The sequence below is a fragment of the Callithrix jacchus genome, chromosome 8 (assembly GCF_049354715.1).
Source record: "Callithrix jacchus isolate 240 chromosome 8, calJac240_pri, whole genome shotgun sequence".
NCBI lineage: Eukaryota > Metazoa > Chordata > Mammalia > Primates > Cebidae > Callithrix > Callithrix jacchus.
Window position 1 is genome coordinate 106,327,990 of NC_133509.1, and position 13,685 is coordinate 106,341,674.

General features: G+C 38.4%; 1 protein-coding gene across 43 annotated transcripts in view; it reads left to right on the forward strand.

Annotated features, from left to right (window-relative positions):
* The window catches only part of SIPA1L1 (signal induced proliferation associated 1 like 1), a 397,653-nt gene that overhangs the window by 92,491 nt on the left and 291,477 nt on the right, over positions 1-13,685 (forward strand). The window lies entirely within an intron of this gene.

Here is a 13,685-nt window from a genome sequence, read left to right on the forward strand (position 1 = left end):
TAGAAAGTTGGAAGGTAGTATATTTAAAATGCCTCTCTATTTTCCTACTTAAATCTTAGTGATAATTACTTCACTTCTCTTTGTACTTTGCTTTTCTCTTCCATGTCATTGTGACTAAGGATCAAAGGAAACCCTTAGAATTGTTGAGACATTTGGAATACAAAATTTCTCACTAATTAAAAATTGGATCATTGGACTAGAACCTATTAATTTTGACTTTCATTTGTTGAACTCTATGTGGTAAATATTTTTCAGATTCTTTGAGTATAAAGATGAGTTTGACATAGCCTCTACTGTGAAGGACCTGCGCCTCTACTGTTAAGGACCTGAAATCTAATAGATGAGACAGATGTCCTGTATGTTAGGTTCATAATGGATGTACTTTAAAAGTGTTATAGCAATACATACACCCTTGATGTTTCTTATCAGCAGTATATAGAAGGATAGGAATATCGTGGATGAAGTTAGTTTAATCACAAAATAATTAGATTTTAAAAGCTAAATTTTATGTTTTCCAATGAGATATTACATGCCCATGGAATAATATTCCAAGGTTATACAGTGAAACTAAACTATATAAATTTTATTCATATTTCACCTGTTTTTCTGTTTCTGTTCTTCTTCTTTTCCAGGATCCAATCCAGAAATGCCACATTTCATTTATATGTATGTTCTTTTGTTTGTTTGGTTTTTCTTGAGACGGGGTCTTGCTCTGTCACCCAGGCTGTTGCAGTGGGGCAATTGAAACTCACTGCAGTCTTGAATTCATGGGCTCAAGTGATCTTCCCACCTCAGCTTTCTGAGTAGCTGGGACTACAGGTGTGCATCACCATGCCCAGCTAATTTATTGGTTTTTTTTGTAAAGTCAGAGTTTCTCTATGTTGACCAGGCTGATCTTAAACTCCTGGGTTCAAGTAATTTTCCCATCTTGAGAAGTAACTTCCCAAAGTGCTGGGATTACGGGTTTGAGCCACTGTGCCCAGCAAAATGTGCGCTTTGTAAAAATTTGTTTTTACACAAATGGTAGCATATTATACTATGCTTTCATTCTGTTTTTTTTCCCTAGTTTTTACCTAGTCTCTTAATAATGGACTTTTAAGTTGTTTCAAATTTTTTTTTTTTTTTTTTTTTTTGAGACGGAGTTTCACTCTTGTCACACAGGCTGGAGTGCAATGGCATGATCTTGGTTCACTGCAACCTCTGCCTCCCAGGTTCAAGTGATTCTCCTGCCTCTGCCTCCCGAGCAGCTGGAATTACAGGCACCCGCCACCATGCCCGGCTAATTTTTGTATTTTTAGTAGAGATGGGGTTTCACCACATTGGCCAGGCTGATCTTGAACTTCTGACCTCAGGTGATCTGCCTGCCTCAGCCTCCCAAAGAGCTGGGCTTATAGGCGTGAGCCACCACGCCTGGCCCAGTCTTTGATATTATTAACACTGCTACAGTGGCTATCCTTGAGCTTGCACATATGCAGTTTATATGGAGGAATTTCTGGGTTGAAGAATATTTATATTCATATTTTTATTGCTAAACTTTGTATACCTTTATACTCCTCTTAGCCATGTATATGTTTTACCTCACCCTTGCAGGTAGTGCCTGATTTAACTATTTGATGTTTAAAAATTTCATAGGTGTAAAAAATGGAACTTTATCGCTATTTTTCTGCGCATTTTTTTTGTTATAGTTGAACATACTATCATGTGCTTAAGAATAATTTCCTTTTCTGTGAATTGACTGCCAATTTGTCTATGGAAATAATCTTTTTATGTAAAAAGGAAATTAGCACTTTGTGATAGGGGCTGCTATTTTTTTCCACTGGGCTTGTATTTTGTCATTTATGGTAATTTTTGCTATATATGCATTTATTTTTAGATCATCAGATTTATTACTATTCTACTTTATGGTTTTGGGATTTTATGTACTACTTAGGTCTGAAGCTCTTCAAGATTATGAAAAATATCTCTTGCTTTTAATACTTTTGTATGTGGTTTTTTTTAATGTTTAAGACTTTAAATCAATTTGGAATTTATTTTCATGTGAGTTCGTAACCCATTCTCTTTTACATGTGGTTGTATAGTTGTGCCAACATCATTTATTGAGCAATTTATATTTTCTACACTGATGTCACATTTTATCTTATCAAATTCCTGAAGTCTTTTTCGAATGTTTGTTGTATCCATTGATTTGATGACCTGTTCATGAACCAGTTTCAGACCTTTTAAATTATTATATATTTATAACATGTGCTGGGATTACAGGTGTAAGCCACATGCCCGGCCTATTTTACAACTACTTCATTACTGATACTACAGATGGTGGTTACTCATCATACTGATTCTATCACCACAAACATTCCTGTTTTCCCTGTACTTTTAGTGATGCTGAATAAGATAGGGTCTTTTATTATTATGTATTCTGTAAATAGCAAGGTGTCATGCATACAGTAGGTAAAAGTTTAGATAGCTTATCCATATCGCTGTGGGAGCCTCAATATTGGAAGTATCTGTTGAAATTTAAAATGTATGCGTGCTCGCTCTGTAACCCTGTAGTTGTTTACTCACGTCTTCCTAAGGAAAACATGGACAGTGACTTACGTACTGCTTTTTGCAGTACCTCTGTCACCCTCCTTATCTCCTTTCATTTTAGCCATTGATTTCTGTTAACGAAGATGTGAAAGTTTTCAGAATTGGTTCATAGCCTATGCTAGGCACTTGTAATTTGATTCTCTACTTTACTTTTTAGTTAAAAAAAACCAAAACCTCTTGTCACCATAGTAATTCTTTAGATGTTAGAATCAGCTAGGTATGCTTTTTCTCTCTCAAACTTCTTTAATCATCACCCACATTTCACCCTAGTTCCGATATTTCCCTCTTTCCCTGTTGAAAATCACTATAATGAGTCTTGGCCCCTGATTCCGTGACCCTGATGGTTGGGGGCAGAAGTACTCTCAATCCCCTGTGGCCTTCCTGCTCTTGTTCCTACTCCTGACCAGCCCACATAATGAATCCTGTTCTTCGCAAAGCTAAGATCATCTCCACCCACGTCAGCAGCACCTTTTGTTCTTCATTCCTTTTTCATCCTTATTCCCAGATCTCAAAATATCACTCCCCATATCTTTGCAATTTTTACTTTCATTCCAGAGGATTCAACATTTTACATTTCTGCACATGTGGTAAAGGGACCATGGTTGCTTTAGTACCAAATAGACATGAAATGAAATTGCATCAGAAAACAGAAAAATTGTTTGTGCAGAATTCTAGAAAAAAATCCTCTTCCTTGTCTCAGCATCCGGTTGACAGGAAAGAGGAGAGTGCCATCTGGGAATCTGGGAATTAAGGAAGCAAGGAAGTAGAATTGGAATGTTTAAGCCACCAAGTAACTGTTAGATTGGTGCCTGGGTTTTGGGTCATGCTCTCATGCGCTTCTGCCTGCAGCTTACTTGCCTCTCTTTTGGGCTGGTTGGAAAGCTGTGGGCTGGTTACTATGGGAATTGATGGGTGCTGCTGGCAGTAGGAGAAGGAAAGTACTTAGAATTGATCCAAAAATCCTAGGAGAGCAGGTTTTTTTGGCCTCTGCTTTCTTGCTTACTAATTTTTGATTTGATTATCTAATGTAGTTTTAGTTGGGAAGAGCCTTTCCAAGAGCCCACCTGTGGTACCCTAAGGAGGAGTTGAGCTGTCATCCCCCTCACCCAGGAAGACCTCATGGAGTGGCGGGCAACACAAAGGATTGTTGGTTTCCCAGATGAATTTCTGTTTCAGAGCTGGCTTCTCAGACTTCACTGAACTGAGAATTAAACTCAAGCCTCTTTTTATAGTATTAAGGAATGTGCTGCAGACAGGAGGGGGGAAAGTCAATATTTAATTCTCTCTTCTTCACTACCGTCTTCTTCACTACCACCTCTCCCTCTTCTTCACTACCACCACTTCTCGCAAGGAAAAGGTATGGTGGAGCATTCTGTTTTTTTCATAAGTTGCTGATTCTGAAATGTTGGTGTTAGAAAACAGATGTTTTAATGAGGTGATATGCACATTAGAAAGCATCAAGGTCAAAATACATTTTTTGAGTCAACTTTAATTTGATGAATCTAATAACCTCTACCATAGTATATGCTACTTTATATTCATAACTACTCATGAGTATAGAATGGAAAACATTTATCTTTCGAAGAAAAGATTTGGCTGGAGGAGAAAAGAATAGTGTCACGGACATTATAAAGTTTGGTAGCACAGTTTTTTTCCCCTACATTTTTAGTTTCAGTTCATGGTTTTCTATTGTTTTTTGAGTATTTTACCACTAATGACGCTTATTCATGTAAAAAGTTTTCTTTTGATTTTAAAAGATTTTTGTTGACTTCTTTGCCCAGATGTGATAGAGCTGTATACATCTATTCAAACTTTAACTTTGGGTCTTAGTGGTGATGAATTACTTGGCAGAAGAACCATGAGATATTGAATAATCTCATGATTTGGATGATTTATTTTTAGAAGCATTAACACTCCCTATTAACTGATTTAATTCCTGTTATATGGGAGGAGAAGCAGGGTAAGGAGGTCAGTTGTACATGGGCCATGCCCTCCTAAAGCTTCTGAACTTACTTTTTTTGTTTCTTTGTTGAGATGGAGTCTTACTGGGTTGCCCAGGCTAGAGTGCAGAGGCGCAATCTCAGCTCACTGCAACCTCTGCCTCCCAGGTTCAAGCAATTTTCATGCCTCAGCCTCCTGAGTAGCTAGGACTACAGGCACACATCACTATGCCTGACTAATTTTTTTTAATTTTAGTAGCGATGAGGTTTCACCAGATTGCCCAGGCTGGTCTTGAACTCCTGAGCTCACGCAGTCTGCCTGCCTCAGCCTCCCAGAGTGCTAGAATTACAGGCATGAGCCACTGCCTAAAGCTTCTAAAGTTGTAGCATAAGTATGATGTTGAAAAAAATTAAAACATGGCCAGGTGTAATGGCTCATGCCTGTAATCTCAGAATTTTGGGAGGGCGAGGTAGGCCAACTACTTGAGTTCAGGAGTTTGAGACCACCCTGGGCAACATGGTGAAAGCCCATCTCTACAAAAAATACAAAAACTAACCAGGTGTGGGTGGGTGCCTGTAGTCCTAACTACTCAGGAGGCTGAGCTGGGAGGATAACTTGAGCCTGGGAGGTTGAGTCTGCAGTGAGCTGAGATCACACCATTGCACTTCAGCCTGGATGACAGTGAGAACCCATCTCAAACAAAAAAAAAAAAAAAGAAAGAAAGAAAAAGAAAAATCTGAAGTGAAGAGTATATCCAGATAAGAAAGAATAGTTCAGTTTCCCTGGAGTGGTTTATATGTGGATTGGTATACAGAGAAATGGGTTTGAAAATTTAGGTTGGAATTGACTTGTCTAGGTCTTGCAGTGTCAAATTAAAGAATTCGTACCCTTTTTATGTAGGTATTGAGAAACCATTGATGGTTTTGGGGCAGGTGAAGATGCATGATTTCTTTTTTCATACTGAACTTGAATTTTGTCTTTAGCCATATATCTTTGTGTAAAACTGAAATTGTTTCTAAGTTCTTTAAAAGATATCACTAAGGAAAGTTAAGATTCAGTGTAAAAAAAAGCTCAGACTTATATTTGAAAAAGACAATTAAATCTAGTTGTTTGTTTAATGAATTACTATTCTGATTGTATAAATTTTCAGCATCTTGTTACCTTGGTGAGTTCATGGCTTTGAGATGACTGACTGTAAACATGGTTTTGTCATAAATCTGTTTGAATAATGGAATTTCTGCAACTTACTTTACATACATAGCCACTAAGTCTGCCACTGATGGAGGTTATTTATAGTTCTGTTTCTGATCCAAAGTCTTGCATAGGGAGATTCCCATGGGGCATAGGCTGGCCAAAACATTTAGATGGGACCTGGTGTGGCTTTCCTAAACTGACTTTCTTAGCACGAGAAAAGAGCCAGCTCTGTTCAGACTTCCTAGTGGCCTCTGTCCTTGTATTATTGCCCAGAAGTTCCCAAAGGATCTTGGTTGAACCTTTAGCCACCTAGGTTATTTGTAAAATCATAGCTATTATACTGCTGTTTGGAGAACATTATGTTTTTATGCTTCTTAATAAAGTTTTTTCCATGTATTAGTATCAATGTTAGGAGAAAATCCATTCAAAACTAGGATTAATTGTAAAGCACATTTTCTAGTTGAGCCTAAAGGTGGTGGCATGGAAGGACATAGTCTGTAAGATATGCTCATCATTGCCTCTCCTTGGCTGAGTATAGTGCCTGGGACATGTGAGTACTAAATAAATACTTGTTGAATGAACATAAATCTTGGGTAATTGTTTCTATACAGTGACTATTACACTGGATGAAAAGACTGGCTACGTTTTTGATTAACACTCCTTTCTCCTGGTTCTGTAGGTTTTAGTTAATTACAAAGATTAAAACTTTTTTTTTTGATAAATTGCTTTAAAATGTTAGTAACATTTAAAATTCTTTTTAGATAAGGTAACCACATAGATCAGAAGTAATTTAAAATGTATGGCCAGGTGTGGTGGTGCGTGCATGTAATCCCAGCACTTTGGAAGGCCGAAGTGGTCGTATCACCTGAGGTCAGGATTTTGAGACCAGCCTGGCCAACATGGTGAAACCTCGTCTTTACTAAAAATACAAAAAATTAGGTAGCCGTGGTGGTGCATACCTATAGTTCCAGCTACTTAGGAGCCTGAGGCAGGAGAATGGCTTGAACCCAGAAGGCCGAGGTTGCAGTGAGCTGAGATCACTACACTGAGATCAAGACTCTGTCTCCAAAAAAAAAAAAAAGGGAAAGAAAAAAGTAACTTAAAATGTAAACTCTTGTGGGCTAATTAACAACATTCAGAATGTGTAATATTGACATCCTCTTCCTTTTGCATCAGAAAGGGTCAGTATCCTAAATTATTTAATAACATAATCTCCTTTTCAGCCAAGATTTCATTTACTTGACTCAAAGCCCAGAGTATAGATGGAAGCACAAGAAGGTTTGCCAAAGCATGGAAGAGTAATGAGATTTTTCCCCTGGCAACTTGGAATTTATTTTTTTAATTATAGTAATTAACTATGAAAGAATGTTATTTTGTTAACATTTAACGAAGAGAACGTTGAAATAAATGGAGAAATTTCTATAAATTTTTTTCTTTGTGTTGTATTTTTCCTTTTGTTCTATAAATATTAAGTGTGATTTTAATTTTTTTACTGTTAGGGAAAAATGGGAAAATATCAGAAAAAAGTGATTATTTAAAGATTTGGGCTGGGCGTGTGGCTCACGACTGTAATCCCAGCACTTTGGGAGGCCAAGGTGGGCAGATCACAAGGTCAGGAGATCGAGACCATCCTGGCTAACATGGCGAAACCCCATCTGTACTAAAAATACAAAAAAACTTAGCTGGGCGTGGTGGCAGGCATCTGTAGTCCCAGCTAATTGGGAGGCTGAGGCGGGAGAATCGCTCTAACCTGGGAGGTGGAGGTTGCAGTGAGCCGAGATTCTGCCACCATACTTTAGCCTGGGTGACACAGCAAGACTCCTATCCCCCCCCCCCAAAAAAAACCGCACACACATACACACAAACAAATAAAGATTTGATGATTGGTTAAGTGTGGTGGCTCATGCCTGTAATTCCTACACTTTGGGAGCCCGAGGCAGGAGGATTGTGTAAGCTTAGGACTTTGAGACCAGCCTGGGCAACATAGTGAGAGCCTTGTCTCTATAAAAAATAATAAAATAGAAATTAACCAGCTGCGATGGCATGTGCCTGTGGTCCTAGCCACTTCGGAGGCTGAGACGGGAGGATCACTTGAGCCCAGGAGGTCAGGGCTGCAGTGAACTATAATTGTGCCACTGGTCTACAGCCTAGGTGTCAGAATAAGACCCTGTCTCTTAAAAAAAAAAAAAAAAGAAAGATTTGATAATCATAAATGAGCCTATGTTTTCGTGACTTCTTACATTTTCTTGAAGACATTATATGGCGTGTTGCACATTGAGATGGTTATTGAAATATCATTTAGAAACCTCTGGATATAATTCATGTTGGAACCATTTTACAGTAGTAGGTAGGGAGGTAAATTTTGTGCTTACAATGCTTGTGTTCAAAAAGTCCTGAGATTTGGTTTTTATTCTGTAAGAAATTTCATAGTGTCATTCTGTCTGAAAATATTTAACCTTTTGGAATTGCATTTTATAATTTTGTAGTCCAGTATCTAGTGTGAAGGAGGTCATTGTTGGATGACACACAAGACTTTATTGGTCTTCTAGGTACTTGTCTGTTGCTGATCATATTTTTTTTAGAAGTAATTTCTGGGGCTAATCAATACACAAATTCTGGAAACTGGTCACATTTAATCATTGATAAAGAATTTTATCTTTTTATACTTGTTCGTTCTTATAGTTTCTTATAATCCTTTTTATGGGCTTTTGAATAAATATAAAATGAAGTTGGTTTTCAAATGGAAGCCACTTCTCAAGTTGAAGCACAGATATTGCCAATATTTAAGGTACTTGAGATGACATGCAGTAAGACCTTTGGAAAACCAACACATGTGCTCCCAGGAGCCCTTCCCTCTGTCATGACTGAACGGTTTTTCTTGTTGGTAATGAGCTTGTGTTATGCTAAGCAGGTTAGGTAGAATAATTTCTACTCTGTAGAATTTAGACTTTTAAAACCCAGCCTCACAGTATTAGATGGCATACACATGTATCTGCAACCATAGTTGCAACAACCCTTTTCTAAGAAAGAAAGGAAGTCGATAGGGACTACTTCTATAACAGAGGTGCTGTACTCTTCCCCCACTGGGACCTACTCTCATCCTCCTCTTGCTGAAAATAACTTGCACGGGAATCCCCCTCTCCAGAGGTCTATGGAGTACCTTCCTTGGCACTTACCTGGGTAAGAGGGAGAAGAAGCTAGAGTCACACACATTCAATCTTGGACCCATAGGAGATAAATAATATGTGAAGTCCAGGCAATCTTGTTTTTCTTCATTTATCAGTTTCTGATAGGCAATCCTATCATAGTCACTAACAAAGCAGAACAAAACATTTGTGAAAGTTAGATGTCAGTGATGTTAGGATGTTCCTTGTCTTGTGTTCAGATACCCTGAGGTCTAGTTTCTGTGTATACCTAGCAAGTGTGTTAGCCAATTCACGCTCTAGAAAGTAATACCCATTGCTTCTTCTTAGGCACTTGGAGCCTTTACAAATAGCATGGAGCTACAGCCCTACCCAGCTCTCTGTGAACACCAAGAATTATTTCATTTACTTCAATGGGATCACTATAAAATTCTCAATCACATTAGGATTCACTCTCAAAAAATAAAAATATGCCATTCAGTACTTCTTTGGGGGTTGGATAACATTTTGAAATCAGAGCAACTTAAGAAGAAGGTAAAAAGTTCTCAGACTCTCCTGCTTCCTGGTTCTCAGAATAGGGAGTAAATATCCAATGAATTTTTCAATGCCTGAGACCATTTCCTATGTACAGTTCCCAGGTTGGCATTTCTTTTGCTCATCCTGGGAGCTTGGTTGTGATTTACTTTTTTGTAAAGACAGTAGTGAGTGTTCTCAGTGTGACTGTGAAAAGCAAGACTGACCTCTTTCCCTTTGGTCCCTGGAGAATGGAGTCATGAGGTGTCTTTGAGCCAAGCCCAGACTCTTTAGACTTTGTACTCACATGTCACTGAGTTGGAGTTTTTGTATTAGGTGAAGGAATCACACAGGATAATCTCTGCTTTGGAATATTATAAAGAAGCTGATGAAGTGCTCTTTGCCACTAAAGCCTGGTGTAGAGAGCTACTAGCTAGTGCTTGTTCTGTGCCTGGAAGAGCCAGTTCCTAAACATGGGAAGGATACCTCCACCTCAGGACCCAGTGGTTCCAGGAGTTAGAAGGCTGAGCAAAAGCTAACAGATGCCACATTTAAGTATAGAATATTTGTGATATGAGCTTTCAAAGCATTGTATTTGGAGAAAGAACACATGTTCGTGTGAAATAATTGTAGTTAGTGGAAGAGGGCATGCAGTCTAATTGCTTCATTGACAGTTTTTACTTATCCTGGCATGAGAAAAAAAATCCATTAAGCTGAAAATTTTCTGATTGTCATGGAAAGAAGGAAAACTTAGTTCTTTCAAAATAGTGACCTCCCGTATATTTCCTGATATGTAGAGTATTCTCAGTTGTCTAAGACCTTGGTGAGAGTGTAGGATTAGAATCAAAATTCAGTTTTTTTGCCCTTTATAGGAAATACTTGTTGATGAATGTTTAGTCCCTATATTAAGGAAGATAAGCAGTTTTATCCTATCTCTTTTTGTCTTGAGATGAGATAAGTTATCAGCTGGAGCTGAAATTTAATCTTGTTTAGCTACACTGATCACTGTTTCTTCCTCGGGAATTTTATTTTGAAATAAAGTCTAGGGCTTTTTTTTTTTTTTTTTTAAATTCTTGTATCTAGAAACAAAGTCTGATTTTAGCCTGGCAGAATTTGTCTGCACTAATTTTAGCTTTTAGATGTGCATGGGAAGAGAGATTGTACAATCTCAAATTGATTGTAATGGTGGTTCACTTAAGTGCATATATACTGTATGGAGCCATGCATTTAACATTAATATTACTTAACATAATTATCTCTCAAATGTAAAACACTCTGATTAGTGTAAATATTTTCAATATTTGTTGATTGTAACATTTGGATGACAAAATTTCTTACCTGAATTACTACTTTTGCAAAATACATCTTCTCTTTCAGTTATTGTAATGGTACCAAATAAGGAATTTAGATATTAAGTAACTTAACACAATTATTAATGGAAACCAAATTGTTTATTATTTATTTATTTACTTTTTATGGAGACAGAGTCTTGCTCTGTCACCCAGGTTGGAGTGCAGTGGTGCAGTCATAGCTTGCTGCAGCCATTACCTCCTTGGGCTCAAGTGTTCTCTGGTCTTGGCCTCCTGAGTAGCTGGGACTACAGGGACTTGCCCCCATGCCCAGCTATTTTTTTTATTTTGGTAGAAGATGGAATCTCACTATGTTGCCCAGGCTGATCTTGTAGTATTGGGCTCAAACAGTCCTCCCATTTTGGCCTCACAAAGTATTGGGATTACAGGTGTGAGACACCATGCCTGGCTCACACTTTTTGTTTATTTTAAAGGGATTGTTTTTTTGCCAACTAAATAAGTAAAAGCTGATTTTAGCTAATTCGGAAAATAGAAAGGGATCAGAAAGGAAACCATGCTTATTTGTGTTTCTAATTTTTTAAATTTCTTTAATTTTTCTATGCATATGTATTTTCTAAAAACAAAATTGGAATTCTGTCATATATATGTTTTGTATTCTGCTTTCTATGTTTAGCATGCCTTTTATTTTATTTAAATAACTTTTAGAGGCTGGATATGGTGGTTCACACCTGTAATCCCAGCTCTTTGTGAGGCTGAGGCAGGAGGATTGCTTGAGCCCAGGAGTTCCAGGCTGCAGCTGAGGTATGATCATGACACTGCACTTCAGCTTGGGCAATAGAGCGAGACACTGTCTCTAAAAATATAAAGAAAGAAAGAATTTATGTTTTTATCTTGTTATATATTAATTTGTCTAATCACTTGTTAAAAATCAGTCTTCAGGGTTGTTTTTTGTATGTGTATTTTTATATGACTATTTTCTTAGGATAATTATCTAGAATTAGAATTAATAGGTCAGAGTGTTTGAGTGACTTTTTTCTTTTGCTGTCCCAAATTCTTTTTCCGACACATTAAGGGGTGAAACTCTTGCCTTTTTTTCCTCTCTTCTTGAAAACCATATTTGAAAATACATTGCTAATGAGTTAAATAGATCCTGCAGATAAGAGAGATGGCCTCTATTTTGTATTGTTTTTTTTTCTTTTTTGAGACGGAGTTTTGCTCTTGTCATTCAGACTGGAGTGCAATGGCGCAGTCTTGGCTCACTGCAACCTCTGCCTCCCAGGTTCAAGCCATTCTCCTGCCTCAGCTTCCACATGCACCACCACGCCCTGCTAATTTTGTATTTTTAGTAGAGACAGGGTTTCTCCATGTTTGTCAGGCTGGACCTCAGGTGATCCGCCTGCCTAGGCCTCCCAAAGTGCTGGAATTAACAAGCGTGAGCCACCGTACCCAGCCAATAGATGGCCTTTATTAAGAAAATATTGCAGGATAGGAATCATCTGTTTGCTGTCTGTGGTCTTACAGTACTGGCCAGAAGATTAAAATAGTGCCAGAGGCATTTGTGTGTCTGAAGTTGTAGAAGCCTGACTTGGAAACTTGACCTTCTGTTAGCTTTTTTTTTTTTTTTTTTTTTTTTGAGACGGGCTTTTGCTTTGTTTCCCAGGCTGGAGTGCAGTGGCATGATCATGGCTCACTGCAACCCTGACCTCCCAGGCTTAAGTGATCCTTCCATCTCAGCCTCCTGAGTAGCTGAGACTATAGGCATGCACCACCATGCCCAGCTATTCAAAAAAAATTTTCTTTTTGTAGAGATAAGGTCTCACTGTGTTGCCCAGGCTGGTCTTGAACTCCTGGGCAAGTGATCCTCCTGCCTTAGCCTCCCAGAATGTTGGCATCACAGGCATGAGCCACTGTGCTGGTTGTCTGTTAGCTTTTATATTGTAGTGAAAGGAAAATTTGTCGAACATAATCAAGGATAAAACTTGAAAATCACTTTATTCAAATGTTCATAGCCTAAATAAGAGGCAGTTTAGATCTATTCAGCTGGATTTGTTGTGGGACCCCAAACAAGCCCGTGGTGCTATGGTGTATTTCTCAGCTCACTTTAGAGTTGCTTTTTTAAAATAATAGCAAATGCTTTCCTTAGAGTTCTGATTATTCTGACAATGCAGGATTGCGAGGATGATTTTTGGTGTCACTAGGTAGTGGATACTTTACTATAGTTTACTTTAACTACCATAAGAATTTTTAAAAGCCCTCCCCCAACTTTGTTTTTTGAGGCAGGGTTTTACTCTATTGCCTAGGCTGGAGTGCAGTGGTGCAAACTCTGCTCACTGCACCCTCCATCTTCAGGGCTCAAGTGGTTCTCATGCCTCAGCTTCTCAAGTAGCTGGGACTACAGGTGTGCGCCACCACACCTGGCTAATTTTTTTGTGTTTTTTAGTAGAGATGGGGTTTTACCATGTTGCGCAGACTGGTGTCAGACTCCTGAGCTCTGGCAGTCACCTGCCTTGGCCTCCCAAAGTGCTAGGATTACAGGTGTGAGCCACCACACCGGGCCTACTATTGATCTTTTATTAGAGTGCTATCCAGAATATTCATTTAATGTGCATAATTATTTGACGAATGGCTCACTGTGAAAGTTCATTGTTTTCCATGGTTTGTTGAGCCTCTCGGTGTCATTGTCAGTGACAATGTGGGACATTAGCTTTGTGTTCTGTGGGTGGAGCAGTCCTGTGAGGAGGGTGATCCAGCAAGTGGATGTCATCTCTGTTTTGTAGATGAGGAAACTGAAGGAGCTTGCCTAATGCCCCTTGGCTATTGTGTGGCAGATGCCATTCTTTCTGTTAGTGCTCTTCTTTTTGGTTTTCACTTTTTTCTCCACTTCCATCGCTTTCTTGGTTGTCGTTCTGGTGGTAATAACATCAACCACACCAATGATTATAATAACACTAACCTTTATTGATCAGTCAGTTGCCATGTGCCACAGTTTTCTAAGGGC